The 25,144-nt window shown below is 40.5% G+C and overlaps 1 long non-coding RNA gene across 1 annotated transcript; it reads left to right on the top strand.

The window, feature by feature from the left end:
* The first annotated feature begins 16,040 nt into the window (after positions 1 to 16,040).
* LOC133552361 (uncharacterized) lies at positions 16,041 to 22,393 on the top strand. The gene is made up of 3 exons (XR_009806682.1): positions 16,041 to 16,170; positions 21,793 to 21,988; positions 22,076 to 22,393. It is a non-coding gene; the product is annotated as an uncharacterized LOC133552361 (long non-coding RNA).
* The last annotated feature ends 2,751 nt before the right edge of the window (positions 22,394 to 25,144 follow it).

Raw genomic sequence — 25,144 nt, forward strand, 5'->3', positions numbered from 1 at the left:
CACACTTAATTGTGGCTGGTTTGCTAAGCTTTATGTTTCGGGTGATGGAGTCCCGTATGACTAAAGTGTGGTGCCCGGTAGACTGGAGTGTAGGACTAGCTAAAGGGCTAAATCTGTTATGCGTCTCAACCAGTACACCGTAGCTTGTAGGCCGCTTAGGGCTGCTACAAGCTGGGCTAGTTAGCTCGCTACAGCTAACGCTAGCAGATGTGTCCGCAACATCTAAAGTTACGAAATTGCACTGGTCTAACTGCCGGACACGGCTCTCTAGCAGAGCCGACCTATCCATGAGTAAAGTGCACGAAGCGCAGGAAGCCATACTGACAGAAACTTTCCGTCGCCGAGTGGAGTGCCAGCTGTCTTCAGGAAGTGGTGGTCACGGTGGCGGGAGAGTAGCTTCCTTCAGACCGGCGCTGCCTTTCTCCGCTAGCCTTGTTAGCTTAGCAGCTAGCTAGCTGAGGGTGGAGTGGTGAGACAGAGATCGGGTGATTTGCAAGTTAAATTGAACTATTAACTATGTTCGAGAAGTTATAAATAAAGCTGCAAAACAGTTAAAAGCACACAGATAGAACGATACTTAGCTTTTTTGCAACAAGAGCAGTCAGCGAACATTGAATAATTTTATTTTTTATAAGAGTTATTAGACTAAGTATTGCAATTATTCCCTTTTATTAAATACAAAATTGTTTAATAAAGGCAATAGTGCAAAATAACTTAACAAAAGCAAACGTTTGTAATTGCTCCAATTGCGTAACTTTGTAAACAACAACCACAATTACATTCTGGAGGTAGAGTGTGATCAGCGCGCCTGCAGGAGCAAAGGTCACCACCTCTGTCAATGGTGTTGAGGGCGGAGCACCATCGGCTATTGGCTGACGGCAAGTCACAGCTGGCAGGTGATTAGATTTCACAGGTGGTACGTGGTGATCTAATCATCTGTTGTCTTTAACAGTGAGCGGCCAGTTGAGGAGTAAAGGTGGGAGGTTGTTATTTGGAATATATGACCATTAAAATTCTGTTGAAAGGGCACGCCTGGCTCCCTTTGACGTGATAAACGTGGAACGGGTAGGGAATGACTTCCACAGACATAAAACTATTTTGTAGTGTAGTATCAACCATATACAGATATTATACCTGTTATCCAGGTATATTAGCAACCTTTAGTCAATGCCTAAAGCGCACTAACTTTCTGGAGTCGTCAGGCTTTTAGCACTTAATGATAGAACTACGCTCGCGCATAACACGCAATGGTGTGCCGTCATGGCCAGCAAGGCCTTCTCTGCTGGCCTAACATAACCAGAAATCATGATCATAATTAAAAATTAAAAAATATTTTTATTTACTTTCCCTAAATTTCTAAAAGTATTCATATTCTCTTTATGTCATATTATGCTCCTTCCAACGCTTTTGTTTTTAGTTTAGAGTTTGTATCCAATCAGAATTCAGCTAGTTTATGTTGCCATGCTGTACCAAATCTGTCCAGGGCCTTCATAATCAACAATGCGGGCGTCCGTGCGCTGTAAGTTGTTGTCAATAAGACCTTCTAGAAGGCCTAACGTTGAACGTGACATTTACTTGTCCTGTGATTGAATACTCACAGGACACTTATTTGGGTGTTACCATTTAGTGGTCAGTTGTACGGAATATGTACTGAACTGTGCAATCAACTAATAACATTTTAAATCAATCAATCAAACCGTCAGCAGATAAATTAAGAACACATAGAGTTGATAGACAGTTGCGATAGCCAATCAGATCACAAGTTGTTGACAGTAGCCTATCTAAGTAGCCTGATGTTAACGAAACTGTGATTGGATACTCACTTGTCATTACTGCTAAGTTTCAACTTCGCAGGAAGCAGGAAGTGTCGACCCACAAAGAAGGAGAACAAAACGTTGATTAGGTGGCAGATATATATTTGCAAGGCCATTTTCAAGAAGGATCTTCCGCCCGATTGTAGCTGAGATAGACGCCAGCGCCCCACGCTCAGCGCCCCCCGCGACCCCAACAGGGAATAAGCGGTAGAAAATGGATGGATGGATGGATATTTAAAGAGAAACTACATCTTGTGAAACAATGTCGGCGATGATACGGGGAAATGCCCGCCATTTCCACTCGAATCGACGAGAGGTACCACTGGCTTATACAGCGTCAAATAGGTGTCACAAATTATGAGTTCAAATATTTATTTTTTTTCATGTTTAATATATTTTTTGCAATTTTAATTTTGACTCTATTGCTAATGCAGTTTACTGATTTTTAAATGCGCCAGAAAATAACCTATTTTATACAATGCCCTGTAGTGCGTAAATGTGTTTCTGTATCGTATTTCTCCAGCAATGGTCATGTGGTGACATAAATTATGGTATTTTGAGAGGTAATCATTGAAGTCGGACATCACTGAAGGCCTAGGTGGGAAATGCACGACCCGCCACTGGTAACACACATGCATGTGCATTACCTTTGTGTGTGGTCAGCAAATGAAAGTGACGAGCAAAATGTATCTACTAACATTAGCTATCATTGAATTCGATTGGGAAAAACAACCGCATTGTCACGCCCTGGCATGGCTGCAGTTGTTGTGACCCCAAATGCATGAACCAGGAGGACGAAGCTCAGGTAAGAGGATTTTAATAGGATAAACAGAGAGGAAGCAGTCTTGCATGTAACAATTCAAACATCAATCAATCCTCGAGCACTGAGGAGTGCGCGAGACACACAAAAATAGGAACATTTTGATTGGCAGCAAGTGTTGACCGGCTGCCAATCCACAGCAGGTGAGGGAAAAACACAATGCTCAGCAAACACACATTGTATGAACGTCACACCGCCTCTCGATCGACATATTTTACAATCAAGCGAAACGCACCAAAAATGCAACTACCACAGTGAAATATGAACGCGAAGGGTAAAAAAAACAAAAACACATAAAATCTGATATATCTGATACATCACTAAGCTTTAAAACTTTGATGTAAAAATCTCCTTCCGCGTCTGTCCCTGACATCCGCATTTCAGGCTGGCCACTCTGGAAACACTCTTTGGAAACGCTCCCCACCCACACTGCTTGGTGCCTCATTTGACCTGCTGTGACGTAGATTACCATAGTAACTAGTATATAATGCAAGAGCGCAGATTCCATCCATCCATCCATTTTCTACTGCTTGTCCCGTTCGGAGTCGCTGGAGCCTATCTCAGCTGCATTCGGGCGGAAGGCGGAGTACACCCTGGACAAGTCGCCACCTCATCACAGGGCCAACACAGATAGACAGACAACATTCACACTCACATTCACACACTAGGGCCAATTTAGTGTTGCCAATCAACCTATCCCCAGGTGCATGTTTTTGGCGGTGGGAGGAAGCTGGAGTACCCGTAGGGAACCCACGCAGTCACGGGGAGAACATGCAAACTCCACACAGAAAGATCCCGAGCCCGGGATTGAACCCAGGACAACTCAGGACTTTTGTATTGTGAGGCACATGCACTAACCCAGGGGTAGGGAACCTATGGCTCTAGAGCCAGATGTGGCTCTTTTGATGACAGCACCTGGCTCTCAGATAACTCTTAGCTGACATTGCTTAACACGATAAGTAATGAATAATTCTGCTGGTAATCACAGTGTCAAAAATAACGTTCAAAATATAAAACATTCTCATGCATTTTCATCCAGCCATCCGGTTTCTACCGCTCCTGTTCAAGAAGTTGCATTAATGTTAAGAAGTGTTTTATTTATTGTTGGTTAGCCTCAGAATAACAATGTTATTATTGGGGCGGCATGGCGTAGTGGGTAGAGCGGCCGGCCAGAAACCTGAGGGTTGCAGGTTCGCTTCCCACCTACTAACATACAAATTGCTGCCGTTGTGTCCTTAGGCAGGACACTTCACCCTATCCCCCGGTGCCGCTCACACTGGTGAATGAATGATGAATGAATGATTGGTGGTGGTCGGAGGGGCCGTAGGCGCAAACTGGCAGCCACGCTTCCGTCAGTCTACCCCAGGGCAGCTGTGGCTACAGATGTAGCTTACCACCACCTTTGTGTGAATGAATGATGGGTTCCCACTTCTCTGTGAGCGCTTTGAGTATCTAATAATAGAAAAGCGCGATATAAATCTAATCCATTATTATGATTATTATTATTAAAAAGAATAAGAGACTTATTATACTCTAAAAATGTTGGTCTTTCTTAAAAATGCACCCCTATAGTTGTATTCAGTGTTAAAAAAAATAAATTATATGGCTCTCACGAAAATACTTTTAAAAATATTTGGCTTGTATAGCTCTCTCAGCCAAAAAGGTTCCCGACCCCTGCACTAACACCTGTGTCATCGTGCTGCCTAGCGCAGAGTCCAACCATTTAAATACTTTGTATAGTTCAAGACTTACGGTAATTTGAACACATCACTGCACATCATAATAGCGGCTACAGTTTCCATCTTAACCATCTAAAAAATTGATTTGGGAATGTCCGGGAGGCCTGATTGAAAAGCTTAATGGGTCTTAATTTTCTAGCCCCTTTTTGATATAAAAATACCAGGAATGAAGGATCCTGGTATTTGTGTTTTTTCTGTCTGGAATGCCCCTGATGGCTTTGTCTGGTGTAGTCATAATGACAAGGATGAGGTACGAGTGACGAGGATGGCGGTAATGAAGAGTGAGACTTTTTCTTTTCATAAATTGTGCATCACAGTATTGATAAATCAGCGATATTGGCAGCCGCTGAGGTGCTGATGAAGACTTCCTTGTCTTCAATAACCTCCAGATCCATATTGCTGAGCCAGCTTCTTCTCCTCAACTCTTTTTTTTGTCTTGTTGCTTGGCTTTGCCGGGATGAAATCCTCTCCCTGCAGTTAAAGCTTCAGCCACACGAGGGCGTCACCAGTGGGTGGAGACACCACATAAGCTTACCCTTCAGACATGACTGGTTGGCTGCATGATGTATTCACTGAATAATCATAACTTTGATAGCACACTAGCTCTTGAAAATTAACACAAGTGTTGCTTAGAACTCACTAGTCTTAGTTATAGTGATGTGCAGACCAATACTGAATTATCGATGCCACCGATACCAGACCTTTATGCTCTAACATTGATTCTCAAATCAAAACATCAATACTTTCGATACTTTAGTTCAGGGGTGTCCAAACCTTTTCCACCAAGGGCCGCATACTGAAAAGTCAAAGTATGCAGGAGGCCATATTGATTCTGCTTTATTTAGAAAAATGCTAAAAATAGATATTGTGTCAGTTTTGTATCATAGGTGACTTAGTATATTGTTATTATTATTATTAGTTACAACATTTCAGCTTTCTCTCATTACATACTGATTTTTTATTCTCTTCTTTCATTTTTTTCCCATGTAAGAACAGAATAAAAATGATGGTTATAATAATAATATGATTGTGTAACTGAACAACCATGGGTGTCAAAAATTCTGCCTGTATAAAATGTTAATGTTCAGTTACATATTTAACAGTGCTTATTGTTGTTGATGTATTTTTTCCAATTTATTAATTAATTCATACGTTACCATTATTATACTTTTTAATTACCTAAATAAAACAAAATATAAACTTTGTTTATATTTAGTTTTGTGTGTTGGGCAGCACGGTGGTACAGGGGTTAGTGTGTGTGCCTCACAATACAAAAGTCCTGAGTAGTCTTGAGTTCAATTGGATTAAAAATTTAAAAAGACACTATTGCAATTTTGTCAGAATGTCATCCAGGGACATTTTTTTTTCATATTTACCGTATTTTCCAGACCATAACGCGCACCGGATTATAAAGTGCTCTGCCGATGAGTGCATGCGCCTCACAATACGAAGGTCCTGAGTAGTCCTGAGTTCAATCCTGGGCTCGGGACCTTTCTGAGTGGAGTTTGCATGTTCTACCCATGACTGCGTGGGTTCCCTCCAGGTACTCCGGCTTCTTCCCACCTCCAAAAACATGCACCTGGGGATCGGTTGATTGGCAACATTAAATGATCCCTAGTGTATGAATGTGAGTGTGAATGTTGTCTGTCTATCTGTATTGGACCTGAGATGAGGTGGCGACTTGTCCAGGGTGTACCCCGCCTTCCGCCCGAATGCAGCTGAGATAGGCTCCGGCACCCCCCGCAACCTCATAAAGGACAAGCGGTAGAAAATGGATGAATGGATGGATGGATGGATGGATAAACTTTGTTTATATTTTAAGTAGAGATGTCAAATGATTGAAATATTTAATCAGGATTAATCACATTTTGTTCATAGTTAATTAAAAAATAATATATATAACTTTTCATCATTAAGAAGTGTACATTAGACAAATACTTGTCGAGTTTCAACACCATGCTTTAAACAAATGTGTATTAAACATTATGCTTTTTCAAACAGCATTGTTGGTGTCTTGCCAGATTTTGTGTTTTGTAAAAATACAGAATTTAATTTGATATTTTGGGAGCACTTACATTCAGAGGAGGAGCTACACTCTTATGTTTAAATAACAGTTTCACGCATAAATAACACAAGATATTGATTGTTATGATGATGCTTTCATTGTCAAATATGTTTTTGTCATATCCACCCATCCAATTTCGACCGCGTGTCCCTTTTGGGGGTCCCTGGAGGCTTTTATTTGGAAGCTGGAAAAGTGTGTGATTGGTTTGAGAAAGTGTCTTGACATGTTTTGATGTCATCGTACTTACTAAATCAGTCACAGTAACAATCTAAATGTTATGTTATCACCGCACCTTAACCGTAATCTGAGCACGGAAGTAAAGCACCACCCACCTGAACTACGCGCGCAGCAGGCGTTCGCTGCAGGGATGTCGCCTCTTCTAACAGCGAACAAGAGTCCTTTCTCGTCGGGAGAACAACGGGCCATGGCTTTAAACCTGATATTTCAATTAGGTAGACTTTCCTTTGTCCATTTCTGCTCGCTTGTGGCTCATGGATAACAAGTGAACTACAGCCAAGTTACCCCCGCTACGGCACTTCAGGAGGGTCAAAATGGACATGTGAGCCTTAATCGCCCGTGAAAAAATGTGCCCTTATTGAAATGTATAGTTAATGCATTATTAACTTTGACAGCTCTAATTTTAAGTATATTTTATTTTTATTTCGAGAGCTTCTAATATTTTAGATTGGGGTGCTCAAACCTCTTTCACCAAGGGCCGCATACTGAAAAGTCAAATAAGGGTCGGCCATTTTAATATTTTTTCATCATTAAAAAAAAAAAAAATATATATATATATATATATATATATATATATATATATGTATGTATGTATTTCTAGTTTATAAATGTCAGCTTTTTCTCATTACATTTTGATTTTTTGCTCTTTTCCTCATAAATGTACTGTTTTTTTAAGTTAAATGTGTTATTATTTGAAAACAATCAACTCTTACATTTTAGCAGACACATTAGGTATATATGCACAAAGTATGTTTATCGCCGATACCAGCCTGAATTTTAGTGGTATCGCACATCACTACTTAGTGAGAGATGAATGGAACTCCAATGTCCACACTTGGAAGTGATTGTTCTTGACACTGCAATCGGTAGTCTAAAAAACAAAACTATTATTTTTGTGCCCCAGGAGTTTACTCAACTGAACTAAACTGTACTCTTGCAAAGGAAGTGCGGCAGTAGTGATGCATCATTTGTCAGTGGCCTGTGCCACTTAAAAAATACTCCTATCATATATTACACATTGGCTCCGAAGCTGAAGATAAACTGAAGTTTAGGGGATATTTTTTCCCCAAATGATGTATTTTCCTACGGTCACTACCTGTTTTTGTTCAACTCAAACCAAGCATTTTTTTCTATGTGATGTAAGGTGCGTGGCTCAAATGGTAGAGCTGTCGTCCAGGAACTTAATTTCCTGGTACGAATCCTTGTTACTGCTCTGCGTTTCCCACCTAGGCCTTCAGTGATGTCCGACTTCAATGATTACCTCTCAAAATACCATAATTTATGTCACCACATGAACATTGCTGGAGAAATACTATACAGGAACACATTCATGCACTACTGAGCATTGAACCACATCAACATTGTACAAAACAGGTTATTTTCTGCCGCAATTAAAACAAATCTTATGTGGTTCTGTCAAAATTCTATCCATCCATCCATTTTCTACTGCTTGTTCCTTTTGGGGTCGTTGGAGCCTATCGCAGCAAAAAACATATATTAAACGTGAAAAAATAAAATATTTGAACTCACAATTTATACAACCTTTTCGACTCCGTATAAGACAGTAGTACCCCTCGTTGTTGGCTAGTTCAAGTGGAAATGGCGACCATTTCTTCGCCAGAACAGCTGAGCTCGCTTCTGGGGTTGGCCGACATTGTCTCACAAGATGTAGTTTCTCTTTAAATATCCTTCTAAAAAATGGCCTTGCAAAGATATATTTGCGATCTAATCAACGTTTTGTTCCCCTTCTCTGGCATACGGGTCTGGCTAAGGCGCAACACTTCCTGCTTCCTGCAAAATTGAAACTTGTGAATGGATATTCACTTTGGAATGACAAGTGAGTATCCAATCACAATCTCGTTAACATCAGGCTACCTCGATAGGCTACTGTCAACAACTTGAGATCTGATTGGCTATTGCAACTGTCTCTCAACTCTATGTGTTCTCAAATTCATCTGCTAACGGTCCCAATGAGTATCCAATCACAGGACGCGTAAATTTCATGTTCAAAGTGAGGCCATCTAGAAGGCCTTACTGACAACAACTCGTGATCTGATTTGCTATCACAACTATCTATAACTGTATGTCCCCGATCACTGTAAGTGCTAGGACGCCGCATTGTTGATTCTGAAGGCCTCGGGCAGATTTGGTACAGCATGGCAACATAAGCTACCTGAATTCTGATTGGATCATACAAACCCCGTTTCCATATGAGTTGGGAAATTGTGTTAGATGTAAATATAAATGGAATAGAATGATTTGCAAATCCTTTTCAACCCATATTCAGTTGAATGCATTACAAAGACAAGATATTTGATGTTCAAACTCATAAACTTTATTTTTTTTTTTGCAAATAATAATTAACTTAGAATTTCATGGCTGCAACACGTGCCAAAGTAGTTGGGAAAGGGCATGTTCACCACTGTGTTACATCACATTTTCTTTTAACAACACTCAATAAATGTTTGGGAACTGAGGAAACTAATTGTTGAAGCTTTGAAAGTGGAATTCTTTCCCATTTTTGTTTTATGTAGAGCTTTAGTCGTTCAAGTTTTGGGCTCGTGCGCTACGTTCGCTCGCATTCTGTGCATCTCCTGGGGGCTAAGCCCCCCTGACATTAAAAACTAGTGACGCCCCTGCCCACTGACAACTCAGTGTGCTGTCACTTTACAGCCTGCATTCAATATTTTGCTGGTTTTGTGTTGAAATGAGTCGACAAAATATGTTTGTTATTGTTGGCATTGCTTGGAAACAATGACAATGTTAGACGAGTGACCATCGTAGTAAACAGATGGGAAGACATTTTAAACAATGTCATATTTGTGGCAACAATCCTTACAACTGTTTTACATTTTGTCTGCTGCATGTCTCACCCCGTCCGTTACACTCATACCATCGGAGCCTGTGAGTAAAGGGGCGGGCCGCTGTGAAACGACACTGCGTTGTGCGTTCATAATAAAAGCATGTGAGTTCAAGATTTCAAAATCCAAATGTTTTTTTCTTTGTGTTTTGCAAACCCCGTTTCCATATGAGTTAGGAAATTGTGTTAGATGTAAATATAAATGGAATACAATGATTTGCAAATCCTTTTCAACCCATATTCAATTGAATGCACAACATAGACAAGATATTTGATGTTCAAACTCATAAACTTAATTTGTTTTTGCAAATAATAATCAACTTAGAATTTCATGGCTGCAACACGTGCCAAAGTAGTTGGGAAAGGGTATGTTCACCACTGTGTTACATCACCTTTTCTTTTAACAACACTCAATAAACGTTTGGGAACTGAGGAAACTAATTGTTGAAGCTTTGAAAGTGGAATTTTTTTTCCCAGTCTGGTTTTATGTAGAGCTTCAGTCGTTCAACAGTCCGGGGTCTCCGCTGTCGCATTTTACGCTTCATAATGCACCACACATTTTCGATGGGAAACAAGTCTGGACTGCAGGCGGGCCAGGAAAGTACCCGCACTCTTTTACTACGAAGCCACACTGTTGTAACACGTGGCTTGGCATTGTCTTGCTGAAATAAGCAGGGGCGTCCATGATAACGTTGCTTTGATGACAACATATGTTGCTCCAAAACCTGTTTGGACCTTTGAACATTAATGGTGCCTTCACAGATGTGTAAGTTACCCATGCCTTGGGCACTAATACACCCCCATACCATCACAGATGCTGGCTTTTGAACTTTGCACCTATCACAATCCGGATGGTTATTTTCCTCTTTGTTCTGGAGGACACCACATCCTCTGTTTCCAAATATAATTTGAAATCTGGACTCGTCAGACCACAGAACACATTTCCACTTTGCATCAGTCCATCTTAGATGAGCTCGGGCCCAGGTTATTGTTGATAAATGGGTTTGGCTTTGCATAGTAGAGTTTTAAATTGCACTTACAGATGTAGCTACCATCTGTAGTTACTGACAGTGGTTTTATGAAGTGTTCCTGAGCCCTTTGTGGAGATATCCTTTACACACTGATGTTGGTTTTTGCCTGAGGGATCAAAGGTCCGTAATATCATCGCTTACGTGCAGTGCTTTCTCCAGATTCTCTGAACTCTTTTAAAGATTTTACGGACCGTAGATGGTAAAATCCCTAGATTCCTTGCAATAGCTCATAGAGAAATGTTGTTCTAAAACTGTTCGAAAATGTGTTTACAAAATGGTGACCCTTCCCCATCCTTATATGTGAATTACTTAGCATTTCATGGAAGCTGCTTATATACCCAATCATGGCACCCAACTGTTCCCAATTAGCCTACACACCTGTGGGATGTTCCATATAAGTGTTTGATGAGCATTCCTCAACTTTATCAGTATTTATTGCCACTTTTCCCAACTTCTTTGTCACGTGTTGCTGGCATCAAATTCTAAAGTTAATGATTATTAGCAAAAAAAAAAAAAATGTTTATCAGTTTGAACATCAAATATGTTGTCTTTGTAGCGTATTCAACTGAATATGGGTTGAAAATGATTTGCAAATCATTGTATTACGTTTATATTTGCATCTAACACAATTTCCCAACTCATATGGAAGCGGAGTTTGTAATACACGCAAACCTTTGGTAAACCACAGGCCACTAATGTGTAGTAAGTGCAATACTTAAAGGCCACATGTGTCAAACTCAAGTCCCGGGGGCCAGATGTGGCCCGTCACTTTATTTCATTTGGCCCTTGAAAGCCTGGAAATAGTATATATCAATAAAGTACTGCAACCTTTCTTACTAAATGTATTATTTATTTCTATTTTGGGAGAAAAAAAAATACTACATGTAATCGAAAATTATGTTAACTTAAAATTTGTCTAATTAAGCAAAAATATTTTATCAAACATTCAAACCATTTTTTGAATATAAATAAATACTAATAAGGATTTCAAAACAAGTTATCCATCAATGTAAAGGTAGCAATAGATTTTATGGTAATTTGTCAAATTTACGTGTTTTTTACAGCATTTTTCTCTCAATTGAAAAAAACAGTTTGTTATTTTACTGTAATAAACTGTGGTGCCGTATTTACAGTAATACACCGAAAAATCTGCAGTTGTTGATTTTGCTGAAAAAAACTAAAACATCTAACTGGCAGCTCAGGTGCCAAAATTGTACTGTAAAATTGAAGTTGTTTTTAATTTACAGTAAAAAAAAACTAATACAAATTTTACAGTAAAATTCTGGCCACTGCGCTTCCGTTTTTTAAACTATTAAAATATCAATACTGGTTTTCAATTTACAGTATTACATACTACATTTTAAAGTGAAATTATTGTGACTTACATTTTAGTTTTTAAAAAAATCTAATAAAAAGCATAAAAAAATTGTACAATAATAGTATTCACTGTTTGAAGCGATCACCCTCAGTGAAAATTACTTTGACACCTCTGTTGCAGGCAAACACTCTCTTGTGCTCAACAAAGGACTTAAAACTGGCATATATAACTTAATGGCAAAGACAACTACCTGATTAAAGCAACGCACCAAGGACTTACTGACTTACTTGCAAACAAAACACAAAAGTGTAAGAAAACAAGAGATAGCAACTGGACAACACAGTCGTAACTATCATCTTACTGTTAAGTGTTAAATGAAAACATCTTAAAATAAAAATAAACCGTTATTAAACAAAATGACATTAACACATCAACACACGCACAAAAGAACTGAAAATCGGTACCCTGAGTACCGGTATCGATTCTCATGGACGGTACTGTATCGGTTCATATGTGAAATATGTAAAATCTCTTCTACTGAGGACCACATGCATAAAAAAGGTCACTTTGACACATTTGTCCATAAATGATGCAAAAACCAATCCAATATCTGCTAAGGTATTCAAACAAAACATACAAATTGTATATTTTTGGTTATATTGGTGACAAAGCAAATAAGTTTGGTATATGATAATACTTCTAAATATAAATGAATTAATATTATTTTTCATACATACCGAGGGTTAAAAATATCTTTGACACCACCAAAATTGCATTCAAAATTCCAATGGAATACTGTATATAAGAGCTGGGCAAATATTTTGACCCAGGGGCCATATTGACAGAAAAAATGTGCCAGGGGGCAAAGGTGTATGTGTGTATAAATTCTATATGTCAGGACTTGGACTATGGGATAGTTGGTTTTCCAACGCAAAGGGAAATTAGCACGAGCCAGACGTGAATGTGAGTACATTTTTATTTATTACTGACAAACTACAAACCAAGGAAGCAAATAAAAGGCACGCACGAGGGCGGAGAACAAATTTGACTACAAAACAAAAGACTAGCACAAAGGCTATAAACTTTAAACGTGACTCAAAACACTTGCACTGTGGCATAAAGAAAACCAAAAACTTACTGTGACATGAGCATGAGGTAAACAGAATGGCTTGGCATGGAGGGGTTGAGGAATACGGAAATTTGCTGGGCCGACTACCTGGTAACTGTAGCTTAAATAATAGCTATGATAATTAACAACAGGTGTGAGGGCTGAGGACAGGGGCGTGACATGAGGTGAAACTGATGAGTTCCTATGGTGATAAAAAAAACAAGGAAGTGCAAACATAGGAACCGATTGTCCAAAAAACAAAAACAAACGTGACCAAAACAAAACCTGATCTCATGGGCGTGACAATATATACACATTTGGATGTACAAATATGTGTGATTAGGTCCCTTTTTTTCAGGAACACTAATACCAAAAGTCACAATGTCCGATAGAATCCTAAAAACTTTATGACAGACCACCTCAAAAAAACGGAATGGAATTTTACAGTTTTTTACTGAATGGGACACCCAAAAGTACATGAAAATTAAGAAAATGGGATTTACAATATTAAATCTGAACAATAGAACACTGAATATTAACAACATATGAACATCCCAAAGTGTAATAAACACCTACAATATGTTATATTATCATGTAAAAATGTGCTTACGCATCTGTTCTTGACACACGCATTTTGAGCTGGCTGCTCTGAAAAAGAACCCCGCCCACTCTGCATTGTCCCTCGTCTGAGCTGATGTGACGCAATAACTCGTACAACACTCAACACTATACTTTCTATAGTTCAAGACTATCGGTCATTTATAAACAGCACTACTCATCATAATGGCGGCGACAGTTTTGATGTAAAAGGTCTAAAAAAAAATATGTCGAACTTCCGGTGGCCGGATTGAAAATCTTAACGGGCCGCATGTGGCCCGGATTTGCCGTATATTGTAGTGTTTTTCCAGGCTTTACCAAAGAACACTTCAAAAAACCACTGTCAGTCACTACAGTTGGTCGCTATACCTGTAAGTGCAAGTTAAAACTCTACTATGCAAAACAAAAGCCGTTTATCAACAACACCCAGAAACGCCGCCGGCTTCACTGGGCCCAAGCTCATCCAAGATGGACTGATACAAAGTTTAAAAGTGTTCTGCGGTCTGAAAAGTCCACATTTCAAATTGTTTTTGGAAACTGGACGTGGCGTCCTCCGGAACAAAGAGGAAAAGAACAATCCGAATTGTTATAGGCGCATAGTTTAAAAGCCAGCATCTGTGATGGTATGGGGGTGTATTAGTGCCCAAGGCATGGGTAACTTACACATCTGTGAAGGCACCATTAATGCTGAAAGGCACATACAGGTTTTGGAGCAACATACACTATATTACCAAAAGTATTTGGCCACCTGCCTTGACTCACATCTGAACTTAAAGTGCCATTCCTTTCCTAACCCATTGGGTTCAATATGATGTGTGTCCACCTTTTACAGCTATTACAACTTCAACTCTTCTGCGAAGGCTTTCCACAAGGTTGCGGAGTGTTTTTAAGAATTTTCTACCTTTTTTTAAAAAAAGCACATTGCTGAGGTCACAAACGAGAAGGCCTGGCTCTCAGTCTCCATTCTAATTCATTTCAAAGGTGTTCTATTGGGTTCAAGTCAGGACTCTGTACATGCCAGTCAGGTTCATCAACACCAGACTCTGTCATCCATGTCTTTATGGACCTTGCTTTGTGCCCTACTGCACAGTCATGTTGGAAGAGGAGGATGGAATTGTCCAAAATGTTTTGGTATCCTGGAGCATTCAAAGTTCATTTAACTAGATCTAAGGGGCCAAGCCCAACTCCTGAAAAACAACCCCACACCATAATTCCTCATCCGCCAAATTTCACATTCGGCACAATGCGGTCCGAACAGTATCGTTCTCCTGGCAACTTCCAAACCCAGACTCGTCCATCAGATTGCCAGATGGAAAAGTGTGATTCATCACTCCGGAGAACACGTCTCCACTGCTCTAAAGTCCAGTGGAGAATACTTTTGGCAATATAGTGTATGTTGCCATCCAAGCAACGTTATCATGGACGCCCCTGCTTATTTCAGCTGGACAATGCCAAGCCATGTGTTACAACAGCGTGGTTTCATAGTAAAAGAGTGCGGGTAATAGACTGGCCTGTCTGTAGTCCAGATCTGTCTCACATTGAAAATTGTAGTCTTTTTGTCCATGCTTTTCCAAGATACAGTATCTTTAGAACAACACCTTTGCTCTTGTGTTTGATAAAACGTGTTTCCGGGTTTTGATTGCATTCTAAGCGAGTAAAATGGTGCCGTGTGAAAGCTGCACAGCTGCGGGAAATGCGACTTCCTGGCTGCGATCCAACACAAAAAGAATCTGCACAGGTATATGTTGTTGTTTTTTCTTAAATCTTGCTTTCACATGATGTGTTTTTTTTTTTTTTTTCGGAGTGGAAGACTTGTGAAGAGTGAATGCGGCTAAGAGGAACTGACATCTGGTCAGGTATGAAGATCTTGGCGGTGTGCAGCAGTGGGGGGGCTGCAGGGGAAGAAGGATTGTAGGGGTGGGGGGACGGGGGGAGAGGTAGAGCTGCCAAAGTCAGTCACTTGGGGGTGAGAGTGAGGAGTGAGGAGATAAGGAGACAGCCAGAGAGCGGCAGCTAGCGGCCCCCCCGACAGAAAGACACTGATGCCCTCTCTGCTCCCCCCTACCTCCACTCCCAGGCAGCTCTCCTCCTCCTTTGCGAGGCGTCTCTACGGAGCTCTGTTTGATTGGCGGGCCGTCACACATCAGCTAGCAGCTAAAGCCTTTTATGTGTGTGTGTGTGTGTGTGGTGGGGGGGGGGGGGGGTTGCATCAGCCCATGCAGGGGCCTTGCAGCCCAGAGCCAAAAGCTCAGGTCTAAAAGTGTGGTTTAACAGTGCTGCTGAGAGGCAACACACAAGTGCTGCACACAAAACGGAAGTCAAGAAACAACAACAAAACGCCTCCGAATTATGCACACACACACACACACACACACACACACACACACACACACACACACACACACACACACACATATGCGGGGTAAGAAAGGGGAATTAGAGTAAAGCAAAGAAAACCTGTGAGCGTGAAAGCGCCTTACTGCCTGCCTGCGAGCAAGAGATGTGACTGGATTCTTAAGCAGCTGGGGCGAGGAGTAAGGCCCGCCACACGCACACACGCACGCACGGCTCATATCTCAAGGTTCGGATGAAGGCTGGTGTCTCATTCCTCTTGTAGCGCCGCGCCTGCGAGCCCCAGTGTGCTCGTTGAGGTAGCGATCATCGGGGGTTGTTTGCACGCTTTTGCTCGGTATGCACGCCTGCGCCTGTGCTGTGATTTCCCATGGAGTCACATGACAGCTTTGATCACGTTTATTGACCTTTTAGTGGAGATCTGAAGGGAGGAATTGTTTTTCAGTGTGTAAGACCAAGGGAAGCGTGTGTGCAGGTCTCTTAAATGTAATTAAATTAAGGTATATGGATGAAATTAGTTGGAAGGGTTTTACTCGTATTTTGCACTCCGTTGGTCTTTCATCAACTCAACTCTGTTCCCTTGAAAAATTGTTTGACAACTTTACAAGAAGTTTACCGTTATTTAATGTTTGAACTGACCTATCATGTATCACTGTAAGCTTTGCATGTATGCAAAAGCCCTGCAGCGTTATAGCAAGGTGCCAAATCTCTTCTACTGAGGGCCACATGCATAAAAAAGGTCACTTTGATACATTTTGTCCATAAAGGATGCTAAAACCAATCCAATATCTGCCAAGATATTTTTGACAAAACATCCAAATCGTATCTTTTTGGGTTTACACTTTAGTATGGGGAACATATTCACCATTAATTAGTTGCGTATTTACATGCAAATTAGTAACATGTTGGCTCTTATATAGTCATTATTAAAGGCCTACTGAAACCCACTACTACCCACCACGCAGTCTGACAGTTTATATATCAATGATGAAATATTAACATTGCAACACATGCCAATACGGCATTTTTAGTTTACTAAATTGCAATTTTAAATTTCGCGCCAAGTATTCTGTTGAAAACGTCGCGGTATGATGATGCGTGCGTGTGACATCACGGATTGTAGCTGATCTTTTGTTCTAGCCTCGATCCCAGCTATTGGTCATCTGCTTTAATCGCATAATTGCACAGTATTCTTGAAATCTGTGTTGCTGAATCTTTTGCAATTTGTTCAATTAATAATGGAGACGTCAAAAAAGAAAGCTGTAGGTGGGAAGCGGTGTATTGCGGCCGCCTTTAACAACACAAACAAAGGTAGTGTTTAATTGTTTACATTCCCGAAAGATGACGGTGAAGCTTTACTATGGAACAGAGCGGTCACGCGAACCTGGTTCCCTACCACATGTCATCCGGTAGGTTTCGGTGAGAAAATGGTGGCAATAAGTCGGCTCTTTCCGCAGACATGAGCAGAGAGCTTGCGTCATTCCTCGTGCACCTGTCAAAGAGGCAGCTGCAGACTCTCTTGCCTCCTTCGACCGGCCGCCCCCAACGTGGGATGCTTCCACCGTGGAGGAAGGGGGAAAAAAACTAAATCTCAGCCCGGCCCCAACGATTGCCTTCCCTTTGCCTCGTCGAGAAACGTGGCTTCCCTCAGAGACACTGGCGGTCACCACACCCGTGGTGGCCACACCCCCTCCGACTTTCACTAAAACACTAGTAACACAATAAGCAGATAAGGGATTTTCCAGAATTATACTAGTAAATGTGTCTAATAACATCTGAATCGCTCTGCCGTCTAGTTTTTTTTTTTCCTAGTCCTTCACTCGCACTTTCCTCATCCACAAATCTTTCATCCTCGGTCAAATTAATGGGGAAATAGTTCGCTTTCTAGGTCCAAATTGCTCTCGCTGCTGGTGGCCCTGATTGTAAACAATGTGCGGATGTGAGGAGCTCCACAACCCGAGACGTCACGCGCACATCGTCTGCTACTTCCGGTACAGGCAAGGCTTTTTTATTAGCGACCAAAAGTTGCAAACTTTATCGTCGATGTTGTCTACTAAATCCTTTCAGCAAAAATATGGCAATATCGCGAAATTATCAAGTATGACACATAGAATGGACCTGCTATCCCCGTTTGAAAAAGAAAATCTCATTTCAGTAGGCCTTTAAGTTCTTATTAATGCCTTATTCTGCCTGTCCTTATTATACAAAAACCCTAACCCTAACTGTCAGAATAATTTTATCTAAGTTATCACAAAACCTTGTGTTGCCATGAGTTCCCGGCAAGAAGGGAAAAGCTGTCTTTGAACATACCAAGAAGAAGGCTTGTAAAACTCCACTGTGTAGGATGGGAAGCAACATGAAAGTGTTCTGTTTCTTTGATGTATTGTAATCCACAAAAATATTTAGTTTTAACCTGAGAACTACAAAGCAGAGAGGAAGCAGGGCCTGACTCCCTTCAAGGCACCTTTTCTTTAAACTGTTCTGTGACCGAGGGCAATGGCTGTTTACGACCTTTTCTTTCTTTGAACTGTTCTGTAACCAAAGGCGATGGCTGTTTACGACCCCCTCCCTTAAAAACAGCTGTTGCCATGTAATCAGGGAAAGTTAAAAATAAAATAGGAGGCGTACAATCTTTCACCGGAGTGTGGTGAGACTTTACAAAGAGTACAGCCCAGACGTCTCTCCTCAATTGAGCCGAATTTAATTCTGTCTCTGTTTAAATCCTGGCTTCTTGTCTTGTTTAATAGATGTCATCAGTGTTTGAAACTGACACTAACCATAACCCTCTAACCCTGACCCTAACCAAATAACCCTAACCCGAACCAAATAACTCTAAATTAAGTCTTTGTTACTTAAAAAATGTTCCCCTTGTCATGTCTTGTGATCATGTTTTGTTATTTAGGGCTATATAAATATGATTGATAGTTACTGTAGGTTCTGTTACTTCAAGACTCCATTAGTTCCTGTCACCATGGCAACCCATTATTTTTCACCTGTCCTCATGGGACTCATGCACCTGTTGTCAATCATGACATATCTATTTAAGCCTGGTTTTTCAGTTGGTCGTTCTGGCGTCATTGATTGTTTTATGCATGGTTCACTCTGTTTCATGCCATGTTTACTGCTTCATGCAATTTTTATAGTTTATGCTGCTCTGCTCTTGTCACCGTAAGTGTTTTTGTTTTATGTCCGTAGTTCTGCCTTAGTGTTAGTTTTGTTTCCTTAGTCAAGTTTTTTGCCTCAGCTGTGAGCGCCTTTTGTTTGCACTTTTATAGTATAATTAAAACATGTATTTACCTTCACACCTCGTCCCATCATCTTCTTTTGCATCTCGGGAAAACTATCCACGCCGAAAACTGCACCAAAGTCCACGTTACGGAACCCCTCACCTCCTAGGGTTTTATCAAGGGTGATGGGTCAAATGCAGAAAAATAATTTTGCCACACCTCGTGTGTGTGACAATCATTGGTACTTTAACTTAATATGTTCCCCATACTAAAGTGTTACCCTTTTTGTTATATATGTGACAAAGCAAATTAGTGTAGTGTATATTTATACTTCTCAATAATAATTAATTTATATTACTTTTAATATATAGCAAGGGCCAAAAATATAATCATAGTCGCACTTAGGGCATCACCAAAATTTAATTTAAAAATCCAATATAATACTGAATATTGCAGTCTTTTTCCATGCTTTTCCAAGTTAAAGCACCTTTTGTACAATACCTTTGCTTTTGCGTTTGATAAAGCATGTTTCCAGGTTTCGAGCTTTGATCACGTTTAATGACCTTTTAAGGGAAATCTGAAGGGAGGAGAGGTGTTTGTTAGTTTGTAAGACCAAGGGAAGCGTGTGTGCAGGTCTTTTAAATGGCATATAGGAATGGATTAAATTAGTTGAAAGGGTATTACTTGTGTTTTGTACTCTTTTGCGGCATAACTCGGCTGGTAGAGTGGCTGTGCCAGCAACTTGGGGGTTCCAGGTTCGGTCCCCTCTTCCGCCGTCCTAGTCACTGCCGTTGTGTCCTTGGGCAAGACACTTTGGCCACCTGCTCCCAGTGCCACCCACACTGGTTTAAATGTAACTTATATATTGGGCTTCACTATGTAAAAGCGCTTTGAGTCACTAGAGAAAAGCGCTATATAAATATTAGTATAATTCACTTCACTTCACTACTCTTGTCGATAAAGCAGTTGGTCTTTCATCAACTCAACTATGTTCCCTTGAGAAATTGTTTGAAAAACCTTATCAGAAGTTTACCGTTATTTAATGTTTGAACTGTACCAGTGTAAGCTTTACATGTATGCAACAGCCCCTGCAGTGGTATAGCAGACAAACATGACGGACTTGCTGCGCTTAAACTGCCGTTTTTGCCAAAGCGTTTGTTTTGCCCTGATAGAAAATAACGAGGATTTGTTGATTAGAACATATATATGGCTATAAACATACTGTACATGTACAATCACTGTACAAACAAACATGTACACATACTATACATATACAAGTACATAGACATACATACACTTGTGCATATAATCATGTTTCATCAAACATATATTAACGTTGTTGCCCTAGGGTAAACTGAGTAACACATGGGACGCTGAAGAAGCGTAACCAATTGTTACTATAACAATCTACAAGGTTGATATAGTTGGCTTCTCTTTCTTCACCTCCATTTATCTGCTTTCTTTTGTATTTGAAGTTATCATTACATCTATGTATTGTTGCATTTGAAACTGTTGTATTGTTGATAATTGAAGTAAATTATTGTTATTATTCATTATCAATAGTGCTATTTCTATTGTATTTGTATTGCTCCATTGGTAGTGTAAAAATGGTCACTGTCATTTCGGTGTTATTAATATTTATCTCACTAACTGCTTCTTTGCTATCATTTTTACCATCATATTTGTACAAATCCTATTTGATGATGTTGTTCTGTTGTTGTTGGTCTTGCTGTTGTTGTTGTCCCTCTCTCTTATCCCCGTCTTGTCCCCGCAATTTCCCCTCTGTCTTCCTTTTTTGCTTTTTCTATCCCCTCCTGCTCCGGCCCGGCTGCACCAAATAATAATATAAATCCATTCAATAAAGTCAAACACAAATAAGGCAACAACAGAAGTATACCACACTTATCTTTTGTAAAGTGAATCTGTACAGCCAATATGGACATTGTGACAGTCTCTTGCTGTCGTCACTCGGGTTCAGTGGAACACCCAGAAAGGACACGCTTTTGAGCAGGTTTGACTTTTTTATTTTTCAATAAAGTTTGTCTGTGGTCGGGTCGCTTTTCAGTTCCTTCCTCCTTCTGCTCTCTCACGGTCCGCTCTTTCAGCCGCCGTCATCGAGCTCCTCGTCAATGTTGCGGACACTCCACCTCCTTCCCTGATCTTTCTTCCTTCTCCCCTTGTATACTCTGCGAGGAGATAAGTCAACCATGTGCGGGTGCGCGATCCACACACCTGAATCAGATTGCGGCGTTGCTCCCAGCACGTCCCGCCTCTCCGTTCCGCCGCATTCTCCACCTCCTTGCCGCCATCTTGGGCAGGGCTCCAGCGTGCCCTGCCCCGCTGTCGGACCGTCGGTTCCGCCTCTCCACAGGCATCTACATCAACAATATGTTTTGCCTGAGTAGCTGGACAGGACAAAAAAAATAATAATAATAATAATTAAAAAAAAACTTATATGTGACACAAAGAAAAGAAATTCCACACAGTTGTATTGTGCTAATTAAACACCAAAACAAAATTGTATGGTCTATTAGCCAATATATTTGGGTACAACTTACAAAAATGAAACTTGATAGACAAAATTATTGTCACGACGCGGAGTCAAACCCACATTTCCTCAGCAGCTGGAGCTGCGTGCGCCTCTGCTAGCAGTGCGCCAAGAGAGGCCTCCGCTGACAGTGCACCCAGACAGTGCAGCACGCCCAAGCAGCAACAAGCCTGCAGCCTGTCAAGAATCAACACACCTGGATTTGATGAGAGGGAGCAGCATAAAAACCAACAGACCCGAGGAACCTTTGCCAAAACGTCGCTATCTTCTCAGTAAGCATTACGGCTGGCATTCCCTCCCTGTGCTTTGCTCTTTGCTCTCTCCGAGTCCCTTGTTCATGTCCCTTGTGTTTTCCACAGTGACTCCCCTGTCTTCCGTGATCCTACCTTGCCTCTCGACATCCATCCGGATTCCTAACTGCCTTCCTCGATCCACGACCTCTCTGTTCAGACCCAGACCATGTGGCCTCGCTCCTGCCCCCGACATCTTGCCTGCTCACGAACTGCCTCTTCGCCTTGCCCCTCTGGATTTGACGAAGGATACAACCAACACTCATAGACAACAAACCCTGGTAACATTTACATTATTAATATTACACATAGTCATCACTCATTCACTTAGAGCGGCATACACACGCCACGTATCATCAAAGGTTTAAATAAACCTTGTGAACCGCAGTTGTGCCCTGGTTGTCGCCTCCTTCCCTCCTCTGTACATAATTATTTAGATAAATAAATTTCAGGTTTCGCTTTAAAATAATAAACAAACTTAACCAATATTATTTTTTCATGTGTCTAAATTATGTGTTCTGAAACACTTGGATATGGAGTTGGATTCGAAACGATTTATTATTTTTTTATTTGCCAAGCTCATGAACTATTGACATTTTAACATAATAGAAACAATGACAGTAAAAATCTGTAATAAACAATGACGTGCATTTAAAAAGTGACTTCAACAAATTGCTTTACAAGGAAAACTAGAAACATAGTCGGAAGTGAAAAATACAAAAACATAATGCTGGTTTGCAAAGGTATCATAAAATTTTACAATTTTAACAAACCATCTGCTCCTTATTGTGGACAAGACCAAGGAGCTGGTCATCGACTTCAAGAAGAAAATGACCCCTGTGGAGCCCATCTAAATCCACGGCCGGGACGTGGCAGTAGTGGGGCAGTACACTTGAACAGCAGACTGGACTGGAAGGACAACAGCAAAGCTGTATACAAGAAGGGCATGTACAGACTTTCTCCTGAAGAAGCTTAGGTTCTTAATGTGTGCAGCAAGCTGTTGGAGATCTTTTATCAGTAAGTTGTGGCCAGTGCCCTGTACTTTGCAGTGGTTTGTTGGGGGAGCAGCACAAGCAAAAGGGACTTATACCGGATTGACAAACTGATCTGGAAAGCCAGCTAAACTATTGGCTCGCAGTTGGAGGCGTTTGTGTCAGTGAGGGACAGGAGGACACTGGACAAACTGCTGGCCATCATGGACAATCCTTCCCACCCACTCCACCAGACAATTGAGGCACAGCGGAGTTCATACTCCAACAGGCTCCTTCAGCTTTGTTCCCACAGTGTTCGATTCAAGAACTCCTTCATTCCGCACTCCATGCAGCTGTATAATCACTCCCCATACAGCAATAGATGATATTTGTCTGTTAGCTGACCGCTTCTATATTAGCTACCTCTCTTTGTGTATAATGTATTCTGCTGGATCTACTCTCTACTTCATGCTGCAGCTGTTACATTTACTGTAATATTGTACATGGTAACTGGGATTTGTTACATATTGTATACATTAGATAAAAATGTAATATGATATAATATATCAGTATATATTAGATACTGTATATATAATATGTAAATATTACATACAGTATATGTTATAATTTATATTGCAATGGTATATTTTAGTCTACTTTATACCAGCATAATTATTTATCCATTATCCTTACCCTTTCCATCTTTAGTAACTGAGCAACTGTGTGGAACAATTTTCCTTGTGGATCAATAAAGTGTGTGTACGTCTAAGTCAATTCATCAGTTGTTCAGTTCTTGACTATTTTGAAGCCTTTAACTATTAACAGAATCCCCAACAACTAACAAAAACAATTTTCTGTCACCATTGTGTCATATGTTAGTGCATATTTATTTTAAATATTCATTAAAAAAGATGGAAAATACATACTAAACACTGCATAATGCTTTTTTTTGTACTAGTTTATGCTTAGGTGGCCTATTTTGCGCTCATACGGAATTACCAATATGTGAGATTTTTTTTTTTTAATTTGACCTTTCAATTCCTCTGAATGTTACTAATACTTAATGCTGATTTTGTAGTTGTACTAAAAATATGTACTACTAATATGTGGGCTTTTTTTGTTTGGCCACTCTATTACACTGAATTGTATGAAGAAAAACAAACTGGTTTTGTTACAATCAATGTTTGCCCATACAATTACCGAGGCGCAATTGAAAAAATTGGGCAAACTTTTGATGAGAGGTGGGGGGAACTATTACTGCATATATAACTCCTTTGCATCTCTGCTTGGGTTGGTTTTAACCAGTTAAAAGAATAATAAAAGAGCCCCGAATCCTATTTCAAAGGACACCCCTACCATAAATTGTGGTAAGAACAGGCTGTGTTTTACATCTTATCTAAACTATCTCCTTGCCGCATCCTAGGAGAAAACAAGCCATTGTTTCTGTTTCCAACCCTACATGTTATGTGTGCACACTTCAGATGCTAATGCTAATTGAGACACATGCGTGTGTGTTTGCCCGTCCATGTGTGAACCCTCTTTTGCTATATCTCCTTGCGCCCGCTCCGGAAAGAAAGAAAGAAGCCTAATGACGTATTTAAGTGTGTAATTAGGAGGCAAGCGTAATTGGTGGTTTGCACACACGGCACGCTCTTGGTGGGGGAAACACAAATCACGGCTGACACCGTGCCTAACGCCATTTAGCGACACTAACGGCAGGTGTTGTTACTTAGCGCATCCTCTGAGCAGATAAGCGACAAAAAGACAACTTTAAAGGCATAAAGACAACAATGCTGTATCTATATGGGCCTCTGGTTTTTCATTAAAAATCTCATATTCTCAAATCTCATCCCATTGGGTTGAGTTTATTCTTGCCCTGATGTGGGATCTGAGCTGAGGATGTCGTTGTGGCTTGACAGCCCTTTGAGACACTTGGGATTTATAAGTAAACTTTGATTGATTGATTGATTGGTATTTTATTTTTGATTAAAAAAAATGTTAAGCTTGGTTTTGTTTATCAGTTTAAAAAAGTTATTTTCACCTGAGAGAGGCTGTACTTTCATTAGAGGTGACCAGACTTAAGACCAGGGGAGACAGGGCCTTCTCTGTGATCGGCCCTACGCTCTGGAACACTCTGCTCCTCCATGTTAGAACAGTGGAGTGTTTT

The sequence above is a fragment of the Nerophis ophidion genome, linkage group LG05, assembly GCF_033978795.1.
Source record: "Nerophis ophidion isolate RoL-2023_Sa linkage group LG05, RoL_Noph_v1.0, whole genome shotgun sequence".
NCBI lineage: Eukaryota > Metazoa > Chordata > Actinopteri > Syngnathiformes > Syngnathidae > Nerophis > Nerophis ophidion.